Here is an 11951-nt window from a genome sequence, read left to right on the forward strand (position 1 = left end):
TCAGGTCACCAAGCTTGATAGGAATCTCCCTCCCTCTAACATCCTTTTAAGGCCTGTCCTCTGCCTGCATGCTAGTTTCTGGACTGTTCAGGTGAGTGGCTGATGTGTGTAGAAATGCAGCCTCACATGTTTTGGAGGTTAATGACATACATCTCATGACTTCTACGACTGTCGAGAGCGTACATGAAATGCTGGCCTACACTGCTTTCTATTGCTGAGCACCATGACCAAAGCAACTTGGAAAGGAAAGAATTTCGTTCGCCTTACAGCTCTCGGTCCACTGCAAAAGGATGGTAAGGTCGAAAACCCAAGGCAGGGACTAAAGCAGATCCCACATAGAAACACTGCTTGGTTTTTGCTTGCTATGGCCTGTTCAGCTTGCTTTTCTTATGCCACCCAAGATTACTTGTCCAGGGGTGGCAATGCCTCAGTGGACTGGACTCTAACACATCAATCATTAAGCAAGAAAACACAAGGCAGAGTTGCCTACTGGCCAATCCGATGGAGGCACCTTTGTGTCAAGTTGATAAACAACCAATAGAGCAGAGGCCTTTAAACTTCCCATTTCATGGCCCTACTAAAGTTGAGTTATGTAAAGGGACAATGACATAGTAAGCAAATGTGCTCTTGAGAAAAACTCAGAGAAACCTGAACAGTTGAATAAGAGTTATTTAATTGTAAGCACTTCATTCATTTTGAGTAAGATAAAATACTAGATGTTAATACTATCATAGTCTGTTAACAAGTTTATAAAAAATACTTTTTACATAAGCAGAGGATAAAAATTCAGTCATAAAATCTCATGTGGAATATGATAGTTGGAATATCCTTGACTTGGAACTGTAATTTCCTGGTCCAGGACTATGATGTCTGTTGGATTTTGTTCCTGATAGTGCTTTTACTGTTTTTAAAACACTCTTGTTAAAGAAAATGAGTGGAAACCAGTCTCCTAAGAATGCCTTAGTTTTACTAAAATAAGTTTTGAAATGGCTTATATTCTCATACTTTGAGATATTATCACTATTTTTATTAATATTATTTTTATTATTTGAGATGTTATGGCTCCATTATTCCATTATTTTGATTCTCTCTTATACTAGTTTTCCATTTTTAGCTTAAAATTTTAATTTATATTTTCTTTAAATTCTGTTACTTTCAAGTTCATTATTCAGAAGTTATTCTTAGCATGCTCTAGTCTTTATGTGTGTTCTCTATTAATGACTTTTTTCTTGTATTGCTTTCTGCCTTCTTTAAAGCTTCGTATTGGCTCTTTGTGAATTTCACATCATGCACCTCAATCCTTCCCATCTCCTTTTCCCCTTTTACCTAACCTCCACCCTTATATTCTTCCCCCTAACAAAAGAGAAAAAAGTTCTGTCTGTGGAAGCTGTTATGTGTCACACTGTGTTCCACAGTACACTCTTGTATCCACACTGTTTGCTTGTTTATGTTCATTTCAATGATTCCTTGGTCTGTTAGGAAGCCTCTGGATTCTGCTACCCAATCAGTACTGGAACCTCACTTGGACTCCTCTTGGACATGCTGTTGTTGCACTGTGTTGTGCAGTTAGACTTACTGGACAAGTCTCCTCATGCACTCCAGTGGTTCATCAACTGGATAGATATTGAGGTGGCCAATTCAAAACCCTGGATGTGGGACTGAGAGGAATTTGAGCTGGTCAGCCCACTGGCTCTCCTGCTTTCCAGGTTGGCTCACCAGTAACCCTGCCACCAGAGTCAGCTCTAGTCTGCTCTCCATGCCATTGCAGGGCTTGCTCTCCCAAATGTTGCAGCTTGTGAGGTACAGGGCCAGTTCTCCCACTCTCATCTCTCCCTCCTCTAAGCCACCACACACCAGAAAAGAGGCAGGGCTGGCTCTCCTATGCTCATGTCCTCAGGGGTGGCTCACCCTCAGCCCATACATTCAGATCCATTTGTATTGTGCTGCCCAGGCTAGGTAGAGCCTCCTGAGTTCTGAAGAAGGTGACAGGCAGGGCCAGCTCTCCCTCTTTGATAACCTCAGGGCCTGCAGTAAGTGGCAAGGAGCAAAGAGGGGCATCTTCCCCTCACCCATGTCACCACATGGCAGATAAGTGGTGAGGTCAGCTTTCCCACCATGTCCTTGCCACCCCACTCTGGAGTGCTATAGCTGTCAAGGAGCAGGACCAGCTCTCCTGCTCCCATGACCTCAGCACCAGGTCAGTAGTGATGGGAGGAGGGTATCTCTCCCTTGTTCATGCCACCATACAGGAGACCAATGGCAAGGTCTTCTCTCCGATGTTCATACCTTCTGGGCTGGCTCACACCCCCATGACAAGCCTTCCCACATGCCCAGGTAATGGGTGGGAAAAGTTGTGCACAGCCCTCAGACATCAACATGTTCTTGGGTGGCAACCCAGACTAGGTACATCTACCTGGACTTTGGTGGTAACAAGTCCCTGCAGACTCAGAGGTAGACCCCAGTAGCATCAAAAGCTAGGACTCCATGCTCTCAGGCATCACCAGGTACACTCACGTAGGATTGTTCCTCACTACCTTCAACTGTCCAGTTCTGTCCCTCTTCATTGTGCGCACATATCCTTCTGTTTCTCTTTCTTTTTCATTTATTTACCACTTACTTGTTCCTCTTAGTGGCACCCCAGGTCGCTGAGTGTCTGGTGTCACCTCAGGAATGGTTTTAGGAGTACTATGTCCCACTCATGCATTATGGCACCAGGCAGTAGTCATCTCGGGCATCATCTTCAGTCCTCTCACTCAGGCCTGCGTGATGCCCAGCGGGTGGTCATCTCAGGCTCACTCCTCACTTAGACTGCTCACGTGGCCTCAAGAAAGGGTTTTCTGTTTTGGAGGGATTCTTCTAATCTCAGGCTCACTCCCATCCTGGAATCCTGTCTGGGTCTGCAGGACTGGTGGTCATCTCAGGCTAGCTTCCTGTCCAGGCCCCTGAACAAATATTTAATGGTTTAAATTGTCTAATATTTATACCAATAATGACATTGGAGTTATAAACTGAGGCAGCGAGGTAACTTTATTTTCTTAACTATATACAAAATATCTAATTCTGATGTTACAACTACACTGCTAGCTCTTTAGAAATCTTTATCTGTGTCATTCTATCATAGGACCCTTTAGCTCTCTTTACAAGAATACTGTTTTACCTGCATCCTGTCAGTTCTTCTCATGGTTTTCCTGTATGAAGAGAAAATCCCCATCTCTGACCTGGAGCTCCTTCCATGTAGGCTCTTCCAAGCCAAAAACAAACAAACAAACAAACAAACAAAAACCAAAACCAAATAAAACAAAACATGAGAACACTTGGCAGAAGAAACTACGTTACCATCATGGTGGGTAGGGGGTCCAAGCCAAGTCAGTAGAGGCTGAACCTATACAATGGGGTAGCTTGAAACCACATCAGACTTTGCTTCAGGTCATAGAGCAGAGACCACAAGCCCTCTCCCAGGCAACTTGCCTTAAAATAGCTAGAGTAAAAGGCTTTAGTATTCTTATCTATGGAGGCTTTTGGAGCCACACCCAACTACATCTCTTCAGGGCACACCTAACTGCATCTGACTAATGCAATATTTACTTAAGTTTTTATAGTTTGCTAACAATTAGCTTTTCTGTGTACAATAATCAAATATCCTGTAACACCCTGGCACCGGACTGTTGGTCATCTCAGGGTCTTTTTTCAGGGAGTGTTAGGCTACTAATCATTCAGAGGTTTGCAGGTCAGAGCACTGAGGACAGACAGAGCTCCTCTCTGCTCTGCCACATCTGTAACACCTCTAGGGACAGCTTCTCCACTTTTTAAAACCTCAGGAATTTGTCTGCTTCTTTTTTTTCCCAGAGGGTTAACAATGCTCAGACTGACATTCAGATAGATTATAGATAGTAGAAGGTAGCTCTGGGAGGGAATTAACAGAGAAGATGAGGCAGGAGCAAAAATGAACCACTGCTAATACATTAGAATCACAGACATGTACTGTGCTTAAATTAATATTAATGTAGATGATTCCTCATAAAATGCTTGTCAGTGTATACACACACAATGTCCAGGATATATACACTAGTATATGTCCATATATTTCTATGCTATCACTTAAGAGAACATAAAATAGCATACCTTGACTTCTGAAGGGTCATAGTACAATGAACATACCCAGCACCTAGAGTTTTACTTTTGTTATTGTTTGTATTATTTTTAACTAATTAATCCATCTTTTATAGATAAATTTATTTGTTATCATATGAAAATGGAATTCACTGTGTAATTTTTCATATATGTATCATTATATTTTTCTTATCTACCCCATTGTCATCTCATGCTGTTCCTTCTTATCTTTTTCTTCCCCTTCATCCCACAAATAACTCTCGCTCTGCTTTCATGACATATATAATGTATATATACATATGTATGTGTATATATATATATTATGTGTGTGTGTATTCTCACATATAGACACACGTATATGCATTCCCTTACCCTTTTGTGTTCCTCATTCCATCTTAGATTTAAAGGAGAAAAGCTAGGACAGAGGATAGAGAGCGTCTTAAGATTAATCCCCCTAGGCATGTCTGTGAGAGCATTCACAGAGAACTAACTGATGTGGGAAAGCCTATCCTGGGTGTGGCAGACATCATTCACAGACTGGGTAAAAGGTCTGAGTAAAAAGGAGGAAGAGAGCTGAGCAGCACTAGTTATGTCTTTCTCTGCTTATTGCTTTGGATGCAGAATGGGTCATTTGTTACACACATACACACACACACACACACACATACACACACACACTTCTAAATTCTACACATGAGATAAAACATTATGCCTGTCTTTTGGAGTCTAGCTTATTTTGCTCAATAAATGATTACTACTTCCACCTATTTTCCCCTGAATATCATTACTTCATTTTATTTTACACTTTTACAACAAAATCCTATGGTGTCTATGTACTATACATTCTTTATCCATTTGTCTGTTGATGGATAGATTCCATACCATGACTATTGTGAATAGGGAGGAAATAAACCAAGGTAGTGGTCTCTATCATTATTCTGAGAAGAGGATTCATATTTCTTGGAGACAATAATTTCAGTGACCAACACAAGAGAAAAAAAAAGACAAGAAAGAATCACCATAAGCTACCACAAAGTAAGAATGTCTTAAACAGTGAGGAAGTCAAAACTTCACCATGGTGAGGGTATAGCAAGCATAGAAAGCAGACAAAAGATGTTCAATGACGAACCTAGAGTGATTATTAAGAAGCTTTGGATTATACAGCAGAGTATAAGCCATTAGCACAAAATCCATACTGCTATGAGTAAAGGGTCAAATGAATTACCAGGCTGGGGATAAGAGACAATTCTTCCAGGAAAAATCTTAAATAATTTATGTGGATAGTTTTCTTTTAGAAGATAAAGACACTTTCCTACTCGTGTGTATGGTGGACGATGACTTCCTTTCAAAAATATTGGCTGGAAAATGAAGGGAAAGCAGTCATAGTAGAAAGACCGATAAGCCTACCATGGTTGGATGAAGATCAACATCCAAGGTACAAAAAAGCTTTGAGAAAGTTTCCTGGTGCATGAAAAGAGGGGAAACCACAGTTACTTTTGTGCTCTTCCTAAGGCCAATCAGCTAATATTTTATTGCCATTTATTTATTTGTTTATTTATATGTGTGTATAGAGGTCAGAAAACAACTTGTGGGAATTGTGTCTCCCCTCTCAGAAGTTGAGTTCTGGGGGGATCTGACCCAGTCATCAAGCTTGGCAGCAAGCACCTTTACCTGCTGAGCTCCCATCTGCCAATGTAATCATGAAAAAACAATTCAAATTACAACTGAAAGACTGTAAAACCTCTGACCATAATTTTCAAGGTCATTCAGTATAGAACAACCTGATAAAAGCAATTGAAGAAGGGGAAGGATAAAGAGAAGGTGGCAGGGGTAGGGCATTTAGTTTGATGCACCAAGTGTATTCAAGTGTAGATAAAGTGTAGAAGAGACCAGAATACTCAGCACAGTTCTGTTTTTTAAGACGCACCCCTCCATTTCTGAGGCTCTCTTACCTTAGCTTCAGGAGACTCTGCCTGCTTGGATTCGTGGATCAACAAGCTTACAGCATGGCCTGCATCACATGAGTCAATCAGAAGTACAGATAGGCCACAGCCTCAGGTGTCAGAGGTCAGAACCAAGGACTGGAGGTATGTCTTGGTAAGATGTGAGAAGCAGACAGCCTTCTGTGTTGTTGCATTAAAGAAAGAAGCAGAGTCTTCTGGTAAAATCAGTGACTACACGTGGCAAGTTCTCTATATGAGACATACATTTTTCCCAATTAAATAAAAGCTAAATTAGAATAGGCTTAAAGTCAGATAGACTGAAATTTCACATGGATGCTTTCGTCTACTAACTGTGTCGCCTCCAGTAAGTTGCTTTATTAAAAAAATTCGAGGCTCGGAAAGGTTAAGACAAACAGCAGAGCTCACACAGCAAAGCTGAACTTTGAACTCAAGTGGATGTCCAATCCCAGGCTCAATCAGCCTCCAAACTTCCTTCCTGAGCGGAGTGCCCAAGGGCCTGAGCTATGTCACTACCAGGATCAGGGTTTCTTCCTCGTCAGAAAAATGCTGAAAGTGGATATAAAGGTCTGCATCTTGGTGAAATAAAGTGTTTGTTATCTTAGGACAAGAGACTTGGTCATTGTGCAGTAAGAGCCTCTCTCAAGTCACAAGTGCCTCTCACTACTTAAAGAAAATGAAAATGAAAAACAAGAGTCAGGTCCTAAGGTTATTTTTCAGTCAGCGCACTCTTGTTCTGGATTTTTCATTTTACTGTCCTGAACTCATCAGAAACTGGCTCCTGATTGACCTTATTGACCAATATGATAATATTGTAGATAGCTAAGCATATATTCAGATGTACTATTGAGCTGGTTAATAAAAGCATACTTTAGGTTCTTGAACAATAATCTTCACAGAGAAAGAAATAGTAATATTAAAATATACTTCTAAAGAAAGAAGAAAAAGTAAGATATAAGAAAATAAATAATAAATGATAGTTTATTTCTATAATGGGTCATAGTTTCAAAGGCTTGTTTCATTTCATATGTGAAAAAATATATAAATTTCTGGGGTACCCATCACCTTGATTTCTCAAATTATGACTGCAGTTCCTGGCAAACACTACTTCTTATTTAATTAATTAAAGATCAAAAGTGTCTACACACACAAATTTCAGACACACATATGTGCATACACATACAATCACACAGAAAGACATATTCTCACACACATGTACACACATAAATACACATGTACCCACGTATACTCTCTCTCACACACATACACACATGCACACATACATGCACTCCACAAACACACACACACACACACACACACACACACACACACACACACACACACACACGTGCCCACTGGGTTCAGAAGCTCTAGAGAAGTTTGTGATCAGCACTATTACCAAGTGAAGGGCCCTGTGTTCTCTCTCATGTGTTGTTGATTGCTTGGAAAGCCAATATTTCCAGTCCATTTACTCTAAATTCATTCCACTCCAAGGTGTTATTTTGCATGGCCAGCACTCTTGTGTTACCCCTGGCACATCTGTTGATTTCTCTGTAATTAAAAGCTTTCTGGAAAGGCAGAAATCTGGCCTTTACATCATTTTCTCATTAGTTGAATTTTTTCATTCCCATTGGTTCATTGTTCAGGCTTGTCACAGCAAACTCTTCATTAGTCTTTTGGCTGCAATGTTGTTTTAACAGAACAAAGGGAATTTAGAAACCCAAACAAATCAATATCTTTTTATCATTTTCCATGGATAAAGGAAAGATGTGACTACCAAGATAGTTTTAACTGATAGGATATGTGTCTTCACAATTAGGAGAACTATCATTTAAGAAATGTCCATGAGTGTTAAATCAAACTTTAGTGGAGTCGGTTGAGTTTAATTACTAGGTATAGATTCAAAGATGTCAGGAGCTCAAGAAGGAAGACTCTAGCAGTGCAGATAGCCTCCATCCATCAGTCAATGAGTGTCAGTGTGAAGAGTAGGATTAACGTTCCACAATTGCCCTATGGAAGAACCCTGTAATTCTATGTCTTTACTTTTTTTTATGTCAGCCCTCTCCTTTGGGCTCTTCAGGTGCCAACTTAAGTCTCTACATGAATGACTAGGAAAGACAAATGTGTATGTCCATATTCAACAGCCTGATGGTTGCTAAGCCATTCTGGGGTGAGGAAACTAGCTACATCTCTTCATAGTTGTGTTCTGGGTTGACCCACGTGTCTAGGGAAGCCTTGTACCAGGCTTTAGCTCATAGCTACATCATAGGCCCAGGCCATAAATAAACTCAAGGTTGCTAATACTGTTGCAAACAGCAGGATCAAATTTTAAAAAAAAGTCCATTAAAATGAAACAACCCGATTTCAGATAAAAGACATCTTTGGCCTCCAAGCTCGTTCCTTTGTGTCAATGTTATTCCTCAAGCTTCCTCTTGCATTGGCTTTGCTTACTTATAAACCTGACTGAGTTCTAGGAAACACAGCTGTAGCTGTGAAATGGGGAAGTACAAGCATCCTAAGATTGTACAAGTTCAATGACTTCCCTTGACTACATAGCAAAGTAGTCATAGAGAATGTTATCAATTTGATTTAAAAAAGAAAGAGAGAAAATTCAGGCTAACAACACTGCCCATGTACCAGGAGCCAGCAAGTCCTGCCCTTTGCTTTGTTATCCAAGCATTACATCTAGCACTGAGAATGCCTCTTTTCACCAGCGTGTAAATACCACTCTTTCAGTTCTGCTTAATATAACTTGCACTTCTGTGGCTGGTGTCTTTAACACGTGCTGTTCTGAAATGCTTATGTAATGCTCCATTGTTTCAGTTTTAATGCATTAAAAATGTTCTGTGACCATGCACATTTGTAATACAGATAACACCAATGCTTTTGAAACTGGCTATAAATCTGTATTATTATGAAACACATGGGCTGTAATGATGAAATGAACAAGATGACTCATATTTTCAGAAGCAAAATGGAAACAATCTCACTCTTCTACACTTAGTAGTTGCTTGAAAGTCATAAAACCATAGTTACCGAATACTCTAGTAAGCATGGGAGAGCCCTTGCATCTAGTCTGATCTAGCATCTTCATTCTGACTAAGGCTGGAAGCAGTTATAAACATTGTCTCTACATACATTCTTACTTGAAAGTCTCATTTTAGCATGTTTCCTTTGGCACTTCCTTCCACTGACACAAAAAAATTAGTCAATAAACTGTGGCCCAACAGTCATAGTTTTTCAAAGGTGTCTTTAATTATTAAAATTCCATGCAAATCAAAACTTCAGACTTAATCATTAAAAGTAGTAGAAGTAAACCCTTACATTCCTCTGTATTGTTGCAGCTTGCAGTAACATTCACCATTAGAAATCCATACAAAGAGTTTTACTTTAGAAATGCCAGATAACAGAACCAAGGAAATGACTTGGTTGTCCAAATGATTGCTACCCAAGCATGAGATCTTGAGTTTGGATTGCCAGCACCCCTATAGAAAGCTCGGTATGACAACATACATCTATAATCCCACCGATGGGGAAACAGAGAGAGGAGAATCGCTGGAGCTTACTGGCGAAACTCTGGAAATATTGGGAGAAATAATCCATAAAGACCCACAGTATTGATCTTTGGCCTTCATATGCATGGACACAGACGCAAATAACATCCATCAATATAAAGTAGTAACTTAAAGACTGGCCTATAAATCAGTTTGTTAGTTGTGCTAAACATAGCCCATGCCTGATCAAAATCTAATTTCTTTCTTTTAACAAGCCTACTGCGGTACTGCAGGGCTGCTTCTCCAAGGCCATATTGCAAGGCTGTCAAGGCCTTCTTAAGAAGTCCCACCCTTGCAGAGTGTGATCTGGGTCTCCTATATAGTGCAACCAGAGCTGGAGAGAAGCTGAATGAAATAGAGTCTGAGATGTTTTGCTGCTCTGCTGAATTCACCTTGAACTGCAGAACCTGGCTGTTCAAAGGGAACCATTGAAGTGACAATTACTACATCTGGAAGTAAGAGCAAGCTAAAAGACAGACTTGGGAAGACTAAGCTGAGAAATGCCACAGCTCTAAGGAATAATTCTCGTGCCACCTTAAGGAACTATGACTTCCTTAATTACAATGTGCCCTGACCAAGGCATCCTGGGGACTTGGTAAAGGGGAATAAATACCTAAAGGGCAGATTAATGAATGGGAGCTAAGCTGGTAGTGAGGATCAAATGTCAAGGGCCAGATACTTACTCTCTCTCTCTCTCTCTCTCTCTCTCTCTCTCTCTCTCTCTCTCTGTGTGTGTGTGTGTGTGTTTGTGTGTGTGTTTGTGTGTATGTGTGTGTTTGTGTGTTTGTGTGTGTTTGTGGTTAGAGAGAGGGAGGGAAGGAGGGAAGAAAGGAGGAGGAGAGGAAAGAGAGGGGGAGGGGGAAAGGGAGAGGGAGAACTTGATTATACAAAACTTGGTCTGGATAATGGTTGATATTCCTTGGTAGAGTAAATGGATTCAGAGTGACAGCACACCCTCTTTATGTGGGTAAGAACACTAGCAAGTAATATTTGAGGAAAGGTTTATATATTGAACAAGGTTTCAGGATACCTCACATTTAACAGAATTTTAATATATCTGTCAGAATTTAAGAAACCTACTTTTAATGATTAGAATCTAATACCTTTCTGAGAAAACAAGCATCTGAGCTTTATCAGAAAGCCCTTTAATGTTCTCATTCACAGACCACAAGAGCATTATTGGACAGCACAACCTAATATAACGAGAACAAGGCACGTCTGCCTTCATATCACTCTGGGTGTCTAAAGGATTCTGACAACAGGGATTTGAATACAAAAGTCTCTGGTTCTTCTATGGACACAGACATGGTTCAGCATAAAAACAGTTTAACAATATTACCCTCTGACTTGAAGAGACTTGCATTACCTCATTTATACATTTAACAATGAAATAGCCTCTCAGAGCACTCATACACCTGTTGTTGTTGGTTTTTTTTTCTTAAATCTTCACTGGCACTGTTAGTATTGTGTTGTATCAACACTTCAGGGGAGGATACAAGAGTTCAAAGATATAAGCTGATATCCTAATACCCTCATGGTTACAATAACCAGAGTTGTGACTGGGTCTCCTTTCCTTTCCTTTCTTTTCCTTTCCTTTCCTTTTTTTTTAAAATTAGTTCTTTGAGAATTTTGCATAATGGAGTTTGAATGCATTAGCCCCCTACCCCAGTTCCTCTCCCAGATCAATATTCTCTTTTCTAATGTTGTGTTCTCTCTCTCTCTCTCTCTCTCTCTCTCTCTCTCTCTCTCTCTCACACACACACACACACACACACACACACACACACACACACCAATCAAGTATAATCTATGCTGTCCACTGCTGCATGGTAGACTTACCAGTGGCAATACACTCAAAGAAAACTGACTTTCTCTCTCCATTAGCTGTCAATAGCCAATAGCTCATTGGTTAAGATAAGCCCAATGATCTGTTGTCAAATCTATTTTGGTCTCCCTTTCCTTTTTAACCAAGTCTGTGGTTCTTTAGGACCCATTCATAGTGGGTTTTTGTCGTTTATTTATTTTTGTTTGTTTGTTTGTTTTTGTTTTTGCTTTTGGTTTGTTTTGTTTTGTTTTTTGTTTTGTTTTGTTTTTTTGTTTTTTTTTTTTTGGTTCTTTTTTTTGGAGCTGGGGACCGAACCCAGGGCCTTGCGCTTCCTAGGTAAGCGCTCTACCACTGAGCTAAATCCTCAGCCCCTGTTTTTTTTTTTTTTTTTTTTTTTTTGAGGCAGGGTCTCTTACTGGGGCCTGGTACCTGGGACCAACAGATTGGCATTGGCTGATGGGTCAGGGAGCCCCACAGGTCTACCTGTCTCCATCTCCCCAG

The 11951-nt window shown here is 40.2% G+C and overlaps 1 pseudogene; it reads right to left on the reverse strand.

Moving 5' to 3' along the window:
• Positions 1-3693: 3693 nt before the first annotated feature.
• Positions 3694-3795, reverse strand: LOC120102726 (small nucleolar RNA SNORA17; annotated as a pseudogene).
• Between the last annotated feature and the right edge of the window lie 8156 nt (positions 3796-11951).

Source organism: Rattus norvegicus, chromosome 4 (assembly GCF_036323735.1).
Source record: "Rattus norvegicus strain BN/NHsdMcwi chromosome 4, GRCr8, whole genome shotgun sequence".
NCBI classification, from domain to species: domain Eukaryota; kingdom Metazoa; phylum Chordata; class Mammalia; order Rodentia; family Muridae; genus Rattus; species Rattus norvegicus.